At 38.6% G+C, this 22,249-nt stretch overlaps 1 protein-coding gene and 1 pseudogene across 5 annotated transcripts in view; both read left to right on the plus strand.

The window, feature by feature from the left end:
* Window positions 1–22,249, plus strand: part of MARK1 (microtubule affinity regulating kinase 1) — a 159,077-nt gene that overhangs the window by 75,845 nt on the left and 60,983 nt on the right. The window contains exon 3 of one of the 5 annotated variants that reach the window (XM_051820592.2): window positions 329–439. The exons of the other annotated variants lie outside the window; for them this stretch is intronic. The gene's annotated coding sequence lies outside the window, so the exon portion shown is untranslated. The remainder of the gene's footprint in view (window positions 1–328; window positions 440–22,249) is intronic. 5 annotated transcript variants of the gene reach the window in all.
* LOC100353293 (poly(rC)-binding protein 2 pseudogene) lies at window positions 19,994–21,508 on the plus strand (annotated as a pseudogene).

Raw genomic sequence — 22,249 nt, forward strand, 5'->3', positions numbered from 1 at the left:
TTCAGTGAATCATGATGCATTTGTGTGAATGATAAAAAGACATCCTCCCTGAGCCTGTGAATTACCCAAAGATGTTGATTTTTACTGGCTGGGAGCCAGGGTGGCAATTTTGCCCACCCCTGTGCTGAAAACCCTTTGAAAATCCACAAACTGGAGAACTGTACCTACTGTCTCTGTCCAGACCTGCCTTGCTTTTCCACTTTTCCTCGATTAAGCCCTGATTTATTCTGGTTGACTGAATGATTTTAAATGGCATTTAGAACTTATGAAGGCCTCTTGTGCTAGCTGAGACACACAGTCATGTGTCCCTCACTCTGGCTTTCCCAAGGGGTCCTGGAGAAGGTCATGAAGCAGATTTGTGCTGTTGAAACATAAGAACACAACACTGAATATTGCTTTGTTTATGTGAATAACTAAAAAATGTGCTTGCTGATGCCAGGTAATTTCTGTTACGAATTCTGCTATTTGTGCTGATAAATTTTTGCTTTTCCAAACAGGCTTATAAAGCATGATACCATTTTGTTTTCTTCAATCTGTGAAAATAAAAGCAAACATTGGGATTCACTAAATATAGCCGATACACTGTGTGTGCAATGGTTATATAAAAAATACATTTATATTCATAGATTACTTTCTGTTAAAAATTTAAAAAAATAATCCAGGCTTGGATTATTTCTTCTGTGTTACAGAACATTCAACATTTGACCTTACCCTGTCCATGTGGCCAGGAGGGTGTCATAGTCAGTCATATGTAAATAATAAACAGTGAGGTGAAAAAACATTGTTTTCCTTCACATTTAGTCCTATAGATAAAAAATCGTAAAATATACCCCTTGCATTAGGCATGCTTATGAAAAGACAAGTGGATGATAGCACATTTTCATGAAATAAGTTCATTTTAATGTCACCTCCAGAAGTGTTTGCATAAATCTTTGTCTGGTTTGATCTGATTTTATGCTGTCTCCATACATCTCTTTCTGTGTATTTCTATGGGAATACTGCCTACCTTTGCCAACATCAGTGATAGATAAAAGAATCTAACATTGAGATGCCAGCTGTTTAAAACTTCTAAAATGCAAAGTTCTAAAGAACAGTTTGCTTTTTGAATTGCTAAGCATCATTGGCTTCAACATTGTTCATAAAATATGCTCATATTATTTGTATTACCTGTTTTGAATGAATGGAACCCAGTTTTTAAATTTCAGAGTTAAAAAAGTATCTAAGGTAGGTGCTATAAGTATTCATTCCTCTTTGAAGCATCTGTCCCAACTCATGTATTTGTGTTATTTGGAGGAAGATTCACAAACCATAATCATGAGCCCTGGATATCTTCTAAGCAGCTCAGTGATGTTGAGGGAAAAGTGAAGCAATGAAGCAATTTTGCTTAAAGTAAATAAATTTGAAATGTAAGATTATTATTTTCTCAGAAACCCCACTAATTTGAATCTTGTACATATTGGCTTAACCATGGATGACAAAAGTTTCTTAGTCTGTCTCACCTCACTGTCACCAGGGTGCAGTTTGTCTCTGCTATCATGTTTATATCTTCTGCATATTGTTACTGTGCTTTATTATGTTACCAGTTCACAGAAAAGGTTCAGTGGTTCAGGTTTGATCTCCTTAGTAGTAAAACCTGTAAGGAAAAAAAAGATCAAGATTTGTACAAGTCAGAATTATGTTACCAAATTGTAGAGGTCTTCTGCATTAAAATTATACAGAATGTGAATCTGTGCTAGGACAGTGGTTTTGCCTGAGCAGGAAAAGTATAAAAACTTTGAATAATTGCCATCTTAAAATTAGATTTTATTAATTAAATAATCTTCCATTTACTGCTAGTGTCCAGTGAGTTTAGCCATTGAAATTTTTGTGAGTTTTCAATTTAAGCCCAAGGACCTGTCTGTAGTCCAGGAAATTTTCTAGCGGTTCTGGAAAATAGTCTTCACTATGTTGAAAAATTTGGCTACTAAAGAGAAAACAGAACTGTGGGTGCAATGTTTAGAAATCAGTGTCTTTGAGCAAATTATCAAGAAACCAAACTTGTAAAACCAAACACAAAATTATTAACATTTTGTTCCATGGGTGAGCAGAAGAACTTTTTTTTTTAATATTCCTTAACTAATATTCCCTAACAAATGTCTCTAGGGGACATAAATTGATACACTAGTTATAGCACATTTCATTTGACAGTTAAAAGTGCTTCCATATGAATATTCCCTTCAAATAGTTCTTGTCATGTGTATGGGTCATTGGAAAGAAAATCTTGTTCAATTCTTTTTTAAAAAATGTTTTTCTATTGTCTCTGTTTAATACAGAAAAATTAGGCCGGCGCCGCAGCTCACTTGCCTAATCCTCCATCTGTGGCGCTGGCATATCCCGGGTTCTAGTCCTGGTTGGGGCGCCGGATTCTGTCCTGGTTGCTCCTCTTCCAGTCCAGCTCCCTGCTGTGGCCCGGAAAGGCAATGGAGGATGGCCCAGTACCTTGGGCCCTGCACCCATATGGGAGACCAGGAGGAAGCATCTGGCTCCTGGTTTTGGATCGGCGCAGCATGTGGGCCGCAGCACGCTGGCCATAGCGGCCATTTTGGGGGTGAACCAACGGAAAAGGAAGACCTTTCTCTCTGTCTGTCTGTCTGTCTCTCTCTCTTTCTCTCTAACTCTGCCTGTCCAAAAAAAAAAAAAAAAAAAAAAACAGAAAAATTACACACATTTATAGGGAACCAAGCACTGTCTCAGTACATGTATGAGTATACATTGGATGCTGTTCAAACCTAGACATAGACATACCTATCTCCACAGTTATCATCTGTTTTTGATGATCTTGACCAATTCTTATGTATTCAGTGAAAACCCAAAGTTATTAGAGAATTTATTTTGTAAGCTAAAGTGAGCCTGTAAAAATTAATATTAGGTAATATTACCATTACCTAAAATATCAACAGTTTAAATGTTGAGGATAAAATCACCAAATTTTTTGAGAAGACCAAACTGTGTTTCAAGCAATTCATTGACAAAAAATACGACTTTTCCAGGCCTTGTTTATCTTCTGTAGATATTCAAGAAAAGGTTCAGTTACACCTTACTAGGCTGATGTAACACACATTGCAACATCCAAGTATGAAAGATACCTTCTAGAACAAGCATATCAAAAATATATTAAGAGTTTATTTGAGGGTATCCCTTAAATTAAAATTTCAGTCACTTGATTTTTGAGTGTGATAAGCTCAGCCAACTAGAGTTTGTCTTAGAGCTGAAAGTAATCTCCAGGGAGAAGTAACTTACATAACATTGGGTCCAGGGACCAATCTGAATTATCTGACACATCACCTAAAAGTTATTCTTTTCTCCAGTCAGTCTATGATTGGGACTTGGAATTTTAAGTTTAGCAGAAATAAAAAAGTAAAAAGGAGACATGGTTAGAACTAAATGTCCTTGAGCCCAATACTTGTGCTTATTAATTAATTCTTAACCCAATGACTATTTTTTGAACTTTTTTTTCCTCTTCATGTTTTCCTCTGCTTGTTTTGGCTCCTCCTTTTCTGTTTCCCTAAAATGGGATCATTGTCCTTTTGCTGGCCACTAAATGTTGGAGGTTTGCAAGTCTAGGTTCCAGAATGTCTCTTTTCCTTCTGTATTCTCTTTTTAATTTGTCTCAAAAGTTACCATCATTTAAATTATCACCTGTTGGTAAACTCAAAAATGCATGTCTGAAACTCAGACTTCTGTTAATTTGCTTGTAATCTTCTATCAAAGATACTGCAAACTCATCATGATGTCTAAAACTGAACTTGATCTCCTTGCCTCCTTGCATATTTTAAGCAAATGATAGAATGCATGAACAGACACTGCTGGGACTTCTAAGATGAATGAAAAGCAGTTCCAACAATCATATGACCAGGAGCTGCATTAAATGGTTAAAAGATACATTAGAGGGGTTTAAGATGGCGGAGTAGGGAGGGAGCTTACTGCTCTAGTCTAGCAGAAGATAGTTTTAAAAGAAAGTACACTCTCAGGGAAGAGTTATGGAGAAGATGGCACAGGAAACTCCACGCAAATCTGAGGCATACTGTGGACCTACATGGAGAGTGGGACATCCACAACTCATGACCCCAGCAGCCAAAAACCTCCACACTAGTTTTGGAGAATGAGGTGAGACCAGTCTGCAGCAGCCCAAGCCACTGGCGATAAAGCTGCAGGAAGAACCTGGAGGGAATCTGGCTTGGAGCCCAGTGGGGGATAGTGTACCCTCCAAATGAGAGTAGAAAAAAGGAGGGGAAAGTTTTTCTCTCCCTGATCACCCTGCAGTGTCATCCTGTAATAAGCCAAGAGATGCAGGTACCATTTTGGACATATATAACAACTACACCATCTTATATCCAAGCCCAGCAACCAGCCCAGCAGAGACAACTGAGTCTGGCAGGGAGAACTGACATGGGGCTTGGTTCTTGGGACTATGGGAGGCTTGTGTGCCAGGACTGTGAAAACACTGAGGCTGCATGGGAGGGCTCAGGGTGTGGCAGGGACTTCGGGCAGTCACTGTAGGAGGCTCCACACATTTAGAGCTCCCTGGTTCCCTGGTAAAGGACATTGTTGTGGAATCTGTGCTTACTGCAAGGACTGCACAGATCTTTTGTGTGTTTCTTGTGGCAGCATGGATGAATACTATATCCCACAGGGGCTAGTGCCCAGGCATTGGCCTCCTTTGAGGAGAGGAGGTGAGCTGAGTCTAAACCAACAGAGCAGAACAAACCTCCCTTCTGATTAAAAAAAGAGATTTATCATGCCCAACCTAGGTGTCACCTTGGACACTCCCTTCACCCTGAAGCACTGAACAGAGCTCCCAGGCCACACCCACCACACGCCACCAGGTATACACTGGAGAAGTAGACACCACTAATCCACAGAGGCATAGTCCAAAGATAAAAGCTGCCACAGCAAAAAAAACAGAAACCAAAGAGTATCTCCACAAATGCCTCATAATAAACACACTAATTCAAAAGACAAAAATAAGGAAAACAGCATGACTCCCCAAGACCACAACACTTCAATACTAGATTATGAAGACAAAGGTATTGAAGAAATGCCAGAAATGGAATTCAAAAAATTGATCGTAGGATTACTTAGAAGTAATCAGAAGCAAATGCACAAACTACTGAAATCTGTACATGACATGAAAGAAAATTTCTACGAAATTGAGATCTTAAAGAGAAGTCCAAATGAAATCTTGGAAATGAAGGATTCAATAGAACAAATAAAAAATGCAGTGGAAAGCCTTAACAACAGAATTAGTGAAGCAAAAGAAAGAATATCTGACTTAGAAGACAAAGCACAGGAAATTATACACTCAGACTAAAGACAAGAAGAAAATTAGAAACCTAAAAAACACTGTTGGGAATCTACAGGGTACTATCAAATGATCCGATATACGGGTCCTAGGTATTTCTGAAGGCGTGGAAAGAGAGAAGGGATTAGAAGGACTTTTTAGTGATATAATAACAAAAAAACTTTCCTGATTTGGAGAAAGAACGGAACATCCAAGTATAGAAAACCCATAGAACTCCTAGTAGACATGACCAGAAAAAATCTTCGCCATGACACATTGTAAAGAAATTCTCCACAGTAAAACATTAAAAAAAAAAATACTAAAAATGAGAGAAACACCAGATTACTTTCAGAGGATCCCCAGTTAGACTCACAGCTGACTTCTCATCAGAAACCCTATAGGCTACAAGAGAATGGTGAGATATATTTCAAGTCCTAAAAAAACCATCAGTGCAGAATACTGTACCTTGCAAAGCATAACAATACCAGATTTCAAGACATATTACAAGGCAGTTATAATCAAAACAGCCTGGTACTGTTACAAAAACAGATAGATAGACCAATGGAACAGAATAGAAACTCCTGAAATCAATCCAAGCATATCCACCCAACTTACCTTTGACCAAGGAGCTAAAACCAATCCCTGGAACAAGGACAGTCTCTTCAACAGATGGTGCTGGGAAAACTGGATTTCAAGATTCAAAAGTATAATGCAAGACCCCTACTTTACACATTACACAAAAATCTACTCAAGATGGATTAAAGACCTAAATCCACAACCTGATACCATCACAATATTAGAGAACATTGGGGAAACCCTGTAAGACACTGGCACAGGCAAAGAGTTTTTAGAAAAGACAACAGAGGCACAGACGATCAAAGCCAAAATTAACAAATGGGATTACATCGAATTGAGAAGCTTATATAATGCAAAAGAAACAGTCTGGAAAGTGAAGAGGCAACCAACAGAATGGGAGAAATTATTTGCAAACTATGCAATTAATAAAGGGTTAATAACCAGAATATATAAAGAGATCAAGTAACTCAACAACAAAACAGATAACCCAGTTAAGAAAAGGGGAAAGGACTTAAACATACATTTTTCCGAAGAAGAAATCCAAATGGCCAACAGACTCATGAAAAAATGCTCAGGATCATTAGCTGTCAGGTAAATGCAAATCAAAACCACAATGAGTTTTCACCTCACCCCAGTTAGAATCACTTTCATACAGAAATCAACAAACAGGAAATACTGGTGAGGATGTTGGGTGAAAGGTACTAATCCACTGTTGGTGGGAGTGTAAACTGGTACAGTCACTGTAGAAGACAGTATGGAGATACCTCAGTAATCTGAATATAGACCTATCATATGACCCAGCCATCCCACTTGTAATTTACCAAAGGAAAATGAAATCAGCGTATAAAAAAGTTATTTGCACTCCTATGTTTTTTGCAGTTCAGTTCACCATAGCTAAGACATGGGATCAGCCCAAGTGCCTGTTAACTGAAGATTGGATAAAGTATGGGGTGTGTACACCATGGAATACTAAACAGCAGTTAAAAATAAAGAAAGAAATCCGGTCATTTAGAACAAAATGAATGTATCTGAAAAACATCATACTTAGTGAAATAAGCCAGTCCCAAAGGGACAAGTACCATATGTTCTAACATGACCTATGATAACTAATAGAGCACCTAAGAGGCAATCTGTAGGAGTGAAATTGACACTTTGAGAAGCAATGACTGAAACAGCCCTTGTCTTGAGTGTTAAGGAACAATTTTTTTTTTCTATACTATTTGTTGAACTCTACGTAACATAGAGTTAATCGTATGTGTATAAAGTCAGTTGAAAATAGATCTCAGTAAAAGATAAGATTGGGAATAAGGGAGGGAGGAGAAAGAAGGTTGAGAGTATGGGTGGAAGGGCAGGTATGGTGGGAAGGATCACCATATTCCTAAAGTCATAATTATAAAGTATATGCAGTTTGTAACTGTAAAGCTGTATAATTCTGCATACATTTCTACAGATGACTTCTAAGGGTACAATTTAAAAACTTACCATGGGACCCCAAATCCTCTCAAGCTGAGTGCTAAAAATACCATCTTAAGTGTTAAAGTGATCATATGTATAGGAATAAGTGTCTGCTAATAATAATAGATAGAATCAAAAAGGAGTGAATGCTCCAACATGGGAAGCAGTCCACACAGCCAACTCACAGAATGACAATCACTTTAAGTAGCATTCTGACCTCAGAGTCAGCCATTAAGGCATTCTGCTGTGGCTAAAAAGTCTATGAGCATTTCAGGTATGGAAAGCCAAGACACTGTGGCAAAAAATGTCCTACATGAAGGACCTCTGTGGGTGGGACTACAGTGGAAAGAAGTGGTCATCAAATACCAGGTACTTTTCTCTGAAGGGAGGAACTTCCGCTTTGCTTATGGCCTTGTCTAAATACTGTCTAAATACTGGGTATGGTGGGAAGAATCACTACATTTCTAAAGTTGTACTTAAGAAATACATGAAGTTTGTTTTCCTTAAATAAAATATTTATTTGGGGAAAAATTTAAAATAAAATAAAAGTGAACTCATGATCCCTGTCCTACCTACTCACTGCCTATCTGTAATTCTACCATCCTTTCTGGGGATTGGCACTGTCCCACGTTGTACAAGTCAGAAATCTCAGACCCTTGGTGGACTTCTTTCTCATTTCACCATCTAATTCAATCCTTAATCTTGCTGATTTTATCCCATGTATCTTTATAAGGATCTGCCTTTTATCCTAGTCTATCATGATCACTCTAGACAAATGATATTATTATTTTTGCTTGGACTATCCCGCTAGGTTTATAACTGATCTTTCTGTATACACTTTACATCCTTCCAAACACACATGCACACACACATATACCCAAAGAATTTAAGAACTATTGCATAGAGTTTAAATGTCATCAAGGATACAAAATGCATCTCTAAATATGCCATCCCTTTGTTTAAACTTTTATATGGCATTGCACTGTTGGTGATCTAAAAATCAAATTCATTACATTGTATTTTACAAGGCTCTATGTTCGTCTTCCACATCTTGGACCACCATCTCCCTCAAAGCCTCTTCCCACTCTCCTCATCTTCCATACCTCCAGGTTCAGTGTCTTTCTTTCTTCTGCTCCTGTACATATACTGTATTCCAGCCACCAGGCCTATGCAACTTTGTACCCCACCTCCTGGATAAGATTTACTCCCATTTGTCACTTAATTAGTCTAACCTATCTCTTAACCTGGCAGTCTTAGAATCACTTTTTAGCCAAGCCTTTCTTGTTCTCCAGTACTCTTGAAAATCAAGCACTCATATCCAAGCATTATTCATGATAATCACTTTAGGCTTTTTATTTTATTTTGGTAGAGTTTTGTTTTTGAAGGTTTTTTAAAAATTTTTTATTAATGTCTGTATTCTTCTGACTCTGAAAACCTCTCTTTTCATTAAAGCTTGGCTTTTTTATTGCCTGTAAAGCATGCATCTAGTTCTTTAGTCTCAAGAAACCACTTCAGATTTACTGTGGTAAACGTGGGAGAACTTTTTCTTGAAGGAAGTGGAGGAGGCTAGGAATCCTTATGTCACCTGTGAATTTTAACCTAACCATCTGGCTGTTTGAAGCCATAGCCTCGTTTGTTATTTTAAGAGTTATACTCCTATTTTTTCCCTAAGTTTGGCAGTTTGTTGATACAGTAAACTAGTCTATTTTTAATTCTTGGATCAGGACTTCAAAATATCTTTCCCATTTAAAAAAAAAAAACTAGCTTTCTCATGATACATATTTATTGTACTAAAATGTTTTATTTCAAATCCGTTTTTCCAAGAAATAAATCATCACAGATACAGTTGAAGCCCCATGTATCATTTCTTATTTCCATTCCCATCTTTTCCTGTCTTGGAATAATGATATTCTGAATTTGTTCTTATTCCCACTCAATTAAAAATGTTTTACATATGTTCATATATATAAACACTATATATTATTTATTTTTAAACTGAAGGTCAATCGGGCAATGTAGATGACCTGCGATACTGATGTCACCAGGGCCATGGAGTAGGCAGATCTGATGGAGAGAAAACAGTGTAGGTGTGACAGGCTCCTGACGGTGATACTTTGTATATAAGTAGGATGGTGATTGTCTAAACCATGTCCAGTTGACTAATTCTAAATGTAACCAGTTTTCCTACTATAAAAAAGAATAATAATAGGGAGAAGGAAGAGATATGAAGAAACCAGAGTATTTGAGAAGAAGCAAGGAAAATAGTCACAATTGAGGAAAATATTGATTGACACTAATGGAGTTTAGCTAATCCTGACCTCAGCCCTAACCAGGAAGGACTGAATTGCAAAGTAAATCTCTCTTCATAGAATTAAAGATTGCTTACTAACTTCAAAGCCAAGAACTAAGAAGGAAACAATAAAGGCCTCTATTAACCAGAATAGCTGTTAGAAGTCCTAAGGGTGAAATTCCTGCCATTTGGTTATTAGGAGACCCATCTCAAGCCATCACTTATTTCTTGAAGTTAACACCTAGTTGTGTGTGTGTGTGTGTGTGTGTGTGTGTGTGTTTAATTCTGGGCTTAATTTCTAGCCTATGGCAAATGTGAAACAATAAATTTGAAGGAGAAGAGTGAATTTAGAGCTCTGTATTTTAGCAAAATCATGACATCACAGTTTGAGAATGAGAAAGAAAAAAATAAAACCTAAAATTGGAGTCAGAAACCCGAATAGTAGTGTGGGACTAATACACTTGGAAACATCACTCTTTTTCTTGTACTAGAACATAAGACACATAAAATAATTGACTTTTTAAACAATAACTCTGCCTTTTAGGGTAAACTTGTGAGGGTCTAAATGTTCTGCTCTACTTCTCACCATTCTTTCCTCTTTCCTTGGAAGAGCAAGCACCGATAAGATTGCTAACGCTTCTGGTAAGGGTTTGTTCTGGGAGAAAATATCAGTTGTGCACTTGTGGCTCTCTGTGTCACCCTAGTCCCTGGCTCCTATTGAATCATCAGCTCACATAGAAGATTGACATTAACTTCAGTCTCATTCTTCTGTGTAGCCAGCTGGAAAACACAGAATGTTATGCAGGGGTTCGTGGGATGTGAAAGAGGAAGATGCACCTTAGACTTTGCTGAAGCTGTGTACTACTGTTTAATGGGCCAGAATTCTCTAGATTTGGAGGGTTAGCATATTAGTCTACCACTGCTGTCATGAAAAACTTACACAGACTGGGTAGCTTAAACCACACAGTTTCTCACAGTTCTGGGGGCTGAAAGGTAAAAGGGTCAGCAAGTTTGGTTTCTCCTGAGGCATCTCTCTCTGACTTGCAGATGGTGGCTTTCTCTGTAACCTCACATGTCTTGTTCTTTGTGACAATTCATCCCTGGTGTTTTTCCTATTACAAAGACACCAGTCCTATTGGATTAAGGCCTCACCCTTACAACCTCATTAAGCCTTAATTATCTACTTAAAGTCCCCCGTATCCAAGTGCAGTCACTTTGAGGGTTAGGGATTCAGCATGTGGCTTGGTGGTAGAGAGGTACGGTTCAGTCCATCATAGAGGACCTAGATCCAGCTGATAGTTGAAGTATTTCTTAGAGAGTAGCATGACTGATGAGACAAGATTCTAGCATGTCAGTATACTGTATCAAACATCATAGTTACTGCCTCCAACAACAACTAACCCTACTTTTTCCAAATTGCCTATAATATTTAGCCACCACACAACAAACACACATACATCTTCATCTTCTTGCTTAGTGTGGGTTTTTTTTCCCCTCATTTCTTATCAAAATCTGCTGAAAGAAGAAACTAAGGACAGAATGATATTTTCAGGACATCTCTGAAATATAGGAATGCAGTGACTGCATTATTGTTTTACTTGGAATGAAAAATTACTTTCTAATGAGAACTTTGAACCAGTCTATAACTGTTTCCCTTGCTTCATCTTCAGATGGAAATGCAGTGTCCTTCAGTGGAGGTACTATTTTTGTTAGATGTTTCAGTTTTCACAAGCTGATTTTAATCATATTCCTAACTCATCACTATTCTTGGTAGAGTGGAATACCTACATTTCACATATCATTCAGGGGCTAAATTCATTAATTCATTAGTACTCAAAGGCTTAGCTTATAGAAGAAATAAGTAAGAAAACAACAGTTGTCTGAAGGATATTAACTAACATTACCTTACATTTTGAGATACAAAGGTACTTCCAAAAGTTTTTGGCAAATGGAATTAAAACATGTTTATTTTGGTGCAAAATTTTTTTGAAATTCATGAATCATTTTTTCATGATATGTATTCCCTTGTACTTTTTGAAGATCCTATATATGTATGGATTTTGAAATATTTTTACCAAAATTTCATTTTCCATGAATTTTTGATGTACCCAGTGTACTTCTAAGAAAAAACTACCAAATTTGCCAATCATATAATGAAAAATAACAAGTGTTATCCAAAATTACCCATAATTTTATTCCCTCTATTATTTGCAATGTGATGTGCTTCCTCAAGACAGAAGAAAATAATAGGATTTAGAATCAAGGAGCCAATGCAGCTTATTCGTTCGGTGCCTATGCCATAGTACGGTAAACACACTCATCTATGGTAAAGGACAGAACTGGTTATTGTAAAGTAGGTTAAAAGGGGGGATTAATATATATGTATAAACATTTAACGTTTAAATTGAAAATATAAATATATATCCAGTGACCAAACATTTCATGTGAGGCTAAAGCTTTTTTTAAAGAAATTTGAGTCTGCTGGTTAGATCATGCTATATCTTATATTAGTAATACTTATAAATTTACATTGCATTTGCTGCTATTTCCAATTTGGTTTTAATTAATGAAGGGGAGACTTAATGATACTTGTGAAGCAATCTGAGAGTAGAATCCAGGATTTTATTTTAGTCATTTACTTTTATCTGATTCACATCTAAACAGCATTTTCCTTAGCAACTTTTAACTAGTACTCCCAAGGTATTCATTCTGATTTATTTTGTTAAGTGATAAATTGGTAAATCATTGCTTTTCGTAAAATTTATGTTGGACAAAGTTTAGGGCAACCCTCAGTGGTACCCACTTTCTGGTGTTGACATCTTTGTATAATGTTTTCCACTTTATTGTAAGCAGGTTCTGTGACTTGCTTCTAACAATTGAATAGGGAAAAGGTAATGAGAGCTTATTCTCATGATTACATTACAGTATCTGAGGATACTTTGGAAAGTTCATGTAAAATGGAATCGAAAGATTATTTAGAGCTTCCCAGATAGTGGAGTAGGGAGGGAGCTTACTGCTCTAGTCTAGGAGAAGATAATTTTTAAAAAGTGGAAAGAGTGCAGTCTCAGGGAAGAGTTAGGGAGAAAATGGCCGAGGAAACTTTATGCACATTAGAAAGACACAGTGGACCTACGTGGAGGGCATGGACACCCACAACTCAGGAATCTAGCAGCTGAAAGTCTATTTACCATCGTTGGAGAGTGAGGTGAGATTAGACTTCAGCACCTAAGCCACTGGCAATAAAACCACAGGAAGTGCCTAGACAGAATCCGGCTTGGAGCCCCGTGGGGGATAGTGAACATGCCAAACTAGAGAAGAAGAAAAAAAAAAAAAAGGAGAGACAAGTTTCTCACTCCCTGATCACCTTAAATGGCATCCTATAACAAGAAGATAGGATGGGTACCATTTTGGAAAAATGTAAAAGCTGCGCTATATCGTGTCTGTGCCCAGCAACCAGCTGAATGGAGACTACTGACTCTGGGTGGGAGAACTAACAGGGGGCTGGGTGCTCGTGACTGTGGGAGGTTTATGTGCCAGGACTGTGGAAAAAACTGAGGCTGTGTGGGAGGACTCACTTTGTGGCTGGGACTTTGGGCAATCACTGTGGGAGATTGCACTTGCTCAGGGCTTCCTTGTTACCTGGTGGGGGACATTGCTGGGGAATCTCACCTTACACTGAGGACTGCACAGATCCTTTGTGTGGTCTTTGGGACAGAGCAGACAAGTATTATACCCACTGGGGCTAACACTAATGCACTACTCTCCTTTGAGCACAGGAGCTCAGCTGAACAGAATAAACCTCCCTTCTGATAAAATATATAAAAAAGAGGATATTTATCACACCAAACCTGAGTGTGTCACCTTAGACATTTGCTTCACCATGGAGAACTGAACAGAGCTCCCTGGCCACACCCACCACATGCCTCTAGATATTCACTGAAAGCAGCACTACACTTATCTACAGAGACATAGTACAAAAATAAATCCCACCACAGAGAAAAAAACAAAGAAGAAACCAACGAGTATCTCCACAAATACCAAACAACAAATGCAGCAATTCAAGAAAACAAGAATAAGGAAGACAACTTGCTGCCCCCAAAAGAACACAACACTTCAATACTAGATTGTGAAGATGATGAGATTGAGAAATGTCAGAAATGGAATTCAAAAAATTGATCATAAGATAACATAGAAGTAATTAGAAGCAAATGCATGAGCAACTGAAATCCCTACATGACAAGAAAGAAAATTTCTGCCATGAAATTGAGATCTTAAAGAGAAATCAAAATGAAATGAAAAATTCAATAGAACAAATGAAAAATGCAGTGGAAAGCCTTAACAGAATCAGTGAAGCAGAAGAAAGAATATCTGACTTAGAAGACAAAGCACATGAAAGTACACAGTCAAACCAAAAACAAGAAAAGGAAATTAGAAATATAAAAAACACCATTGGGAATCTTCATGATACTATCAAACAATGCAAGATATGGGTTCTAGGAGTTTATGAAGGTGTGGGAAGAGAGAAAGAATTAGAAGACCTTTTTAGTGATATAATAACAGAAAACTTCTCTAATTTTGAGAAAGAAAGGGAAATCCAAGTACAGGAAGCACATAGAACTCCTAATATACATGACCAGAAAAGATGTTAGCCATGACACATTGTAGTACAACACCCACAGTAAAACATTAAAAAAGAAGATTCTAAAATGTGCACAAGAGAAACACCTGGTTACTTTCAGAGTATCTCCAATTAGACTCACAGCTGACTTCTCATCAGAAACCATACAGGTTAGAGAGAATGGTGAGATATAGTCCAAGTCTTAAGAGAAAAAAACTGTCAACCCAGATCTGTACCCTGCTTAGCTCTCATTTATGAATGAAGGTGAAATAAAAGACCTTCCTTGACAAACAGAAACTGAAAGAATTTGTCACCATCCGTCTAGCCCTACAAAAGATGCTTAAGGATGTGATGCACAGAACACAGAAACATTGTCATCACTGTGAAAGAAGGTAAAGGAAGAATATCTCCCATCAAAAGTGCAGAAGAAATACAAAAGTAAAAATAGGGATATGTTTGGAAAAATGACAGGACAATGTTGTTACTTATCAGTAGTCACCATGAATGTAAATGTCCTCAACTCTTCAATTAAAAGACACAGACTGGCTGAATGGATTCAAAAACAAAACCCATCTATTTGCTACCTACAAGAAACAAAGCTCACCAACAAAAATCCACACAGACTGAAAGTGAAAGTATGGAAAAAAGATATACCATTCCAACAGAAACCAAAAAGAGCTAGTGTAGCCATCCTAATATCATACAAAAGAGACTGTAACACAAAAACTTAAAATAGACAAAGAAGGGCACTATAAAATAAAAAAGGGATGAATTCAATAGGAAGATGAAACTATTATAAATTTATATGCACCTAATTACAGGGCACCTGGCTATCTAAACGATGTTAAGGTATCTAAAGGGAGAGATAGACTCAAATACAATAGTAGTTGGGTACTTCAGTACCCCACTTTCAGCAATGGACAGATCAACCAGAAGGAAACAGCAGAGTTAATCAGCACTATAGACCAAACGAATGTAAAAAGATATCTACAGAACTTTTCATCCTACAGTAACAGAATACATATTCTCCTCACCTGTGCATGTAACATTCTCTAGGATTGACCACATACTAGGCCATGAAGCAAGTCTTGGGAAATTCAAAAAATCAAAATCATAACATACGTCCTGGACCACAATGCAGTGAAGCTGGAAATCAGCAACTTAGGAATCTCTAGAACATATGCAAACACATGGAAACTGAAAAATATGCTCCTGAATGAACAGTGGGTCATAGAAGAAATCAAGAGAAATCAGAAATTTTCTGGAAACAAATGAAGACAACAATATCAAAACTTATGGGATACAGCAAAAGCAGTATTAAGAGGAAAGTTTATAGTAGTGCTTATTATCAAGAAATGGGAAAGGCAACAAGTAAAAGAGCTATCAATACATCTCAAGGATCTATAAAAATAAAACCAAACCCAAAACTAGCAGGAGAAAATAATTAATTAAAACAAGAAAACAATAAAATTGAATCAAAAAATATACAAAAGATCAGCAAAACAAAGATCTGGTTTTTTAAAAAACAGAACAAAATTGATATCCTATTTGCCCAACTAATCCAAAAAAGGAGAGAGAACACCCAAATCAATAAAAATTAGAGATGAAAAAGAAAATGTAACAACAGACACCACAGAAATAAAAAGAATCATCAGAAATTACTACAAAGAGCCGTATGTCAACAAATAGGGAAACCTAGAAAAAAATGGATAAATTCTTGGCACATACAACCCACCTAAATAAAGCCATGATGACATAAAAAACCTAAACAGACCCATAACCAAGATGGAAATTAAATCAGTAATAAAGACCCTCCCAACAAAGGAAAGCCCAAGACCAGATGTCTTCACTGCTAAATTCTACCAGACATTTCAAGAACTAACTCCAATTCTTCTCAAGTTATTCAATTTAGGAATACTCCCAAATTCTCTATGAAGTCAGCATCACCTTAATTCCTAAACATGAGAAAGATGCAACAGAGAAAGAGAAGTACAGACCAATCTTCCTGATAAACAGATGCAAAATCTTCAACAAAATTCTATCAAATTGAATCCACAACACATCAAAAAGATCACCCAACAAGACCAAGTGGGATTTATCCTTGGTATGCAGGGATGGTTCAACATTCACAATTCAATCAATGTGATACATCACATTAACAAACTGAAGAACAAAAGCCATATGATTATTTTAATAATGCAGAGAAAGCATTTGATAATACAACACTCTTTCATGATAAAAACTCTAAGCAAATTGATAAAGAAGGAACATTCCTTCACAATCAAGGCAATTTATGACAAAGCCATGGCAAGTGTCCCATTGAATGGGGAAAAGTTAGAAGCATTCCCACTGAGATTCAGAACCAGACAAAGATGTCCAGTCTCAGCATTGCTATTCAATATAGTCCTGGAAGTTTTATCCAGAGCCATTAGGCAAAAAAAAGAAATCAAAGGGATACAAATCAGGAAGAAGGATGTCAAACTATCCCTACTTACAGATAACATGCTAGCAATAAGGGATCCAAAAGACTCCACCAAGAGACTATTGGAACTCATAGAAAAGTCTGGTAAACTAGCAGGCTATAAAATCAATACAAAAAATTCAACAGCCTTTCTATACACAGATAATGCCATGGCTGAGATTGAGTTTCTAAGATCAAACCCATTCACAGTAACTACCAAAGAACTCAAATACCTTGGGATAAATTTAACCAAGGATGTCGAAGATCTATATGATGAGAGTTACAAAACATTAAAGAAAGAAATAGGGGATATCAAAAAATGGAAAAATCTTCCATGTTCATGGTTTAGAAGAATCAATATCTCCAAAATGTCCATATTTCCAAAATCAATTTACAGATTCAATGCGATACCAATCAAAATACCAAAGACAGTCTTCTCAGATCTAGAGAAAATTAGACTGAAATTCATATGGATGCACAGGAGAACTCAAATAGCTAAAACAATCTTAAACAACAAAAATAAAGCTGGAGGCATTACAATACCAAATTTCAAGACATTCCTCAAGGAAGTTATCAAAACAGCCTGGTTCTGATACAAAAGCAGATGGATAGACAAATGGAATGAAATGGAAACACCGCAAATCATCCCAGCATCTACAACCAACTTATATTTGACCAAGGAGCTAAAACTAGTCCCTGGAGCAAGGGTAGTCTCTTCAACAAATGGTGCTGAGGAAACTGGATTTCCAGATGCAGAAGTGTGAAGCAAGACCTATACCTTACACTTTACACAAAAGTCCATTCAAGTTGGATTAAAGATCTAAGTCTACAATCCAGTTCCATCAAATTATTAGAGAACTTTGGAGAAACCCTTCAAGACATTGGAACTGGCAAAGAGTTCTTGGAGAAGACCCCAGAGGCACAGGCAGTCAAAGCCAAAATTATCAAATATGATTACATCAAATTGAGATGTTTCTGTACCACAAAAGAAACATCTAAGAAAGTTAAAAGGCAACTGACAGAATGGGAGAAATTATTTGCAAACTCTGCAACTGATAAATGATTAATAACCTGAATCTACAAAGAGATCAAGAAACTACACAACAACAAAACAAACAACCCACTTAAGAGATGGACAAAGGACTGAAACAGACATTTTTCAAAAAAAGAAATCTAAATGGCCAGAAGACACATGGTAAAATGTTCAGGATCACTAGCTTTCAGGGAAATGCAAATCAAAACCACAACGAGGTTAACCTCACCCATTTAGAATAGCTTTCATACAGAAATCCACAAACTATAAATTCTGGTGAGGATGTGGGGGAAAAGGTATCTTAATTCGCTGTTGGTGGGAATGTAAACTGGTAAAATCACTATGGAGATACTTCAGAAATACAAATATAGACCTACCGTATGACACAGCCATCCCACTCCTGGGAATTTACACAAGGGAAATGAAATCAGCATGTTAAAGAATTATCTGCACCCCCATGTTTTTTGCAGTTCAATTCACAATAGCTAAGATATGGAATCAACCCAAGTGCTTGTTAATTGAAGACTGGATAATGAAATTATGGGATATGTATACTAAGGAATACTACATGGCAGTAAAAAAAAAAAAAAATGAATGATTCTGGAAAACATCTTACTTAGTGAAATAAGCCAGTCCCAAAGGGACAAATACCTTATATTCTCCCTGGTTGTGAGAATTAATAGAGCACCTAAGCCAATCTGTAGTAGTGAAATAGACACTTCCAGAGACTTGAGCTGGCTTTGTCTTGACTGTCGAGAAACCATTTCACTTTGTTTTTTCTTTTTTTTCTTCATACTATTTATTGAACTCTTTACTTAACATAGAGTTAATCATCTGGGTATGAAATCAATTGAAAATAAATCTCAGCAAAAAAAAAAAAAAAAGAGTGGGAATAAAAGAGGGAGGAGGAAGTTTGTAATGTAAAACTGTATAGTTCTGCGTACATTCCTACAGACTTACTTCTAAAGGTATGGTTTAAAAACTTCTCATGGGACCCTAAATCCTATTAAGCTGGGTGGTAAAAATGCCATCTTAAGTGTTAAAGTGATCATATAAATAGGATAGGATTAAGTGTTAAAGTGATCATATATAGATAGGATTAAGTGTTAAAGTGATCATATAAATAGGATCCAGTGTCTGTTGATAATAATAGAAATAAAAAGATGAGAATGTTCCAATATGGGGAGCAGTCCACACAGAAGACTCAGAATGACAATCGCTTTAAGTAATACTCTGACCTCAGAATCAGCCCTTAAGGCTTCCTGGTCTGGCTGAGAGCATTTCAGGCATGGAAAGCCAAGTCACTGTGGCAAAAAGTGTTCTACATGAAGGTTCTATTTGAGTGAGTCCCCAGTGGCAAGAAGTGGCCATCAAAGAAGGATGTACTTTTCTCTAAAGGCAGGAGAGAACTTCCACTTTGCTTATGGCCTTGTCTAAATACTGACAAAGTTTGTGGATTCAAAAGGCTTCCATAGCCTAGGCAGCTCATGTTAAGAGCCTCAGGTGGTCACTGACATCATACTTAAGAGTGTTAACTGTTACATTAATAAGAGTCACTGTGCACTAACTCCCTATGCAGGACGTTTTTACTCAGTGAGTTGTAGTATGTGAGTTAACTTTAAAACTAGTTTTCAGGTTTTGTGTGTGTGTGTGTGTGTGTGCATGTGTGTGCAAATTGTTCAAATCGGTACTTAGTATAGTATTAGTCTTCTGTGTACAAAGTTAATTGAAAATAAATCTTGGGGCCGGCGCCGTGGCTCACTTGGTTAATCCTCTGCCTGCGGCGCCAACATCCCATATGGGCACCAGATTCTAGTCCCGGTTGCTCCTCTTCCAGTCCAGCTCTCTGCTGTGGCCCGGGAGGGCAGTGCAGGATGGCCCAAGTGCTTGGGCCCCTGTACCTGCGTGGGAGACCAGGAAGAAGCACCTGGAACCTGGCTTCAGATCAGCGCAGTGCCAGCCATTTGGGGAGTGAACCAGCGGAAGGAAGACTTTTCTTTGTCTCTCTCACTGTCTATATCTCTACCTGTCAAATAAAAGAAAAAAAAAAGAAAAGAAATCTTAATGGAGAATGGGACTGGGAGGAGGAGAGGTAGGGGGAGGATGGGTGTGAGTGTGAGTGGGAGGGCAGGTACGGTGGAAAGAATAACTATATTCCTAAAGCTGTACTTATGATAATTTAGGTACAAAAAGTTGGGAAAGAGGTGTCTTCAAAAGTTAATAGAAAATAGCCCAGACCAGCAGAGGCAGCAGCCGGAGCAGCCGCAGCCTGCGCCCTCTCCCGCCCGCCCGCCCTCCGCCGCCCTCCGCCGCCCTCCACCGCCCTCCACCCTTCCCGGGGTCTCTTTCCCCCTTCCTCCTCCTCCTCCTCCACCCCCCCTTCCTCCTCCGCCCGCCCGCGGGGCCCCCCTCGCCTTCCCGCCCGCCCCTATTGTTCCGCCCCCGGCCTCCCGCCCTTCCCCTTCCCGCCCGCTCCCCCTTTCCCCCTCAGTCGCCTCGCGCCTGCAGTTTTGGCTTCACCCCCATCAGTGACCAAAGACTTTACCACTCAGTCCAGCTCCCAAGAACACCGCTCGAAATGGACACCGGTGTGATTGAAGGTGGATTAAATGTCACTCTCACCATCCGGCTACTTATGCATGGCAAGGAAGTTGGTAGTATCATCGGAAAGAAAGGAGAATCTGTTAAGATGCGCGAGGAGAGTGGTGCACGTATCAACATCTCAGAAGGGAATTGTCCTGAGAGAATTATCACTTTGGCTGGACCCACTAATGCCATTTTCAAAGCATTTGCTATGATCATTGACAAACTGGAAGAGGACATCAGCAGCTCTATGACCAATAGCACAGCTGCCAGTAGACCTCCGGTTACCTTGAGGCTGGTGGTTCCTGCTAGTCAGTGTGGCTCTCTCATTGGAAAAGGTGGTTGCAAGATCAAGGAAATAAGAGAGAGTACAGGGGCTCAGGTGCAGGTGGCAGGGGATATGCTCCCCAACTCAACTGAGCGGGCCATCACTATTGCTGGCATCCCGCAATCCATCATTGAGTGTGTCAAACAGATCTGCGTGGTCATGTTGGAGACTCTCTCCCAGTCCCCTCCGAAGGGCGTGACAATCCCGTACTGGCCCAAGCCGTCCAGTTCTCCGGTCATCTTTGCAGGTGGTCAGGCCTATACCATTCAAGGACAGTATGCCATTCCACAGCCAGATTTGACCAAGCTGCACCAGTTGGCAATGCAACAGTCTCATTTTCCCATGACCCATGGCAACACCGGATTCAGTGGCATTGAATCCAGCTCTCCAGAGGTGAAAGGCTATTGGGCAGGTCTGGATGCATCTGCTCAGACTACTTCTCATGAACTCACCATTCCAAATGATTTGATTGGCTGCATAATCGGGCGTCAAGGCGCCAAAATCAATGAGATCCGTCAGATGTCTGGGGCGCAGATCAAAATTGCGAACCCAGTAGAAGGATCTACTGATAGGCAGGTTACCATCACCGGATCTGCTGCCAGCATCAGCCTGGCTCAATACCTAATCAATGTCAGGCTTTCCTCGGAGACGGGTGGCATGGGGAGCAGCTAGAACAATGCAGATTCACCCATAATCCCTTTCTGCTGTTCACCACCACCCATGATCCATCTGTGTAGTTTCTGAACAGTCAGCGATTCCAGGTTTTAAATAGTTTGTAAATTTTCAGTTTCTACACACTTTATCATCCACTCGTGAATTTTTAATTAAAAGCGTTTTAATTCCTTTCTCTGTTCAGCTGTTAATGCTGAGATCCATATTTAGTTTTTTTTTTTTTTTTTTGACAGGCAGAGTGGATAGTGTGAGAGAGAGACAGAGAGAAAGGTCTTCCTTTGCCGTTGGTTCACCCTCCAATGGCCGCCGCTGCAGCCGGCGCACCGCGCTGATCCGATGGCAGGAGCCAGGATCCAGGTGCTTTTCCTGGTCTCCCATGGGGTGCAGGGCCCAAGCACCTGGGCCATCCTCCACTGCACTCCCGGGCCACAGCAGAGAGCTGGCCTGGAAGAGGGGCAACCGGGACAGAATCCGGCGCCCTGACCGGGACTAGAACCCGGTGTGCCGGCGCCGCAAGGTGGAGGATTAGCCTATTGAGCCACGGCGCTGGCTCTAAAGATCCATATTTAGTTTTATAAGCTTCTCCCCGTGTTGTTTTTTTGTTTTTTTTTTTTTTTTTTTTTTTGGTTTTTTTTTGGCTCATGAATTTTTCTGTTTGTCATGGAAATGTAAGAGTGGAATATTAATACATTTCAGTTTAGTTCTGTAATGTCAGGAATTTTTCAAAAAAATTAAAAGATGGACTGGAGCTTTTTCTTTGTGAATAGAAAAAAAAGTTAATAGAAAATAAATATGGAAAAACTATGCATGGATTGCAAATTTTTTTAATAAATTGTTGCAATCACAGTTTGTGCAGATTGCATATCTTTTCTTTCTTTTTTTTTTTTTTGGCTTTTGTTTGTTTGTTTGTTTG

The sequence above is a fragment of the Oryctolagus cuniculus genome, chromosome 13 (assembly GCF_964237555.1).
Source record: "Oryctolagus cuniculus chromosome 13, mOryCun1.1, whole genome shotgun sequence".
In the NCBI taxonomy this organism is placed as follows: Eukaryota; Metazoa; Chordata; class Mammalia; order Lagomorpha; family Leporidae; genus Oryctolagus; species Oryctolagus cuniculus.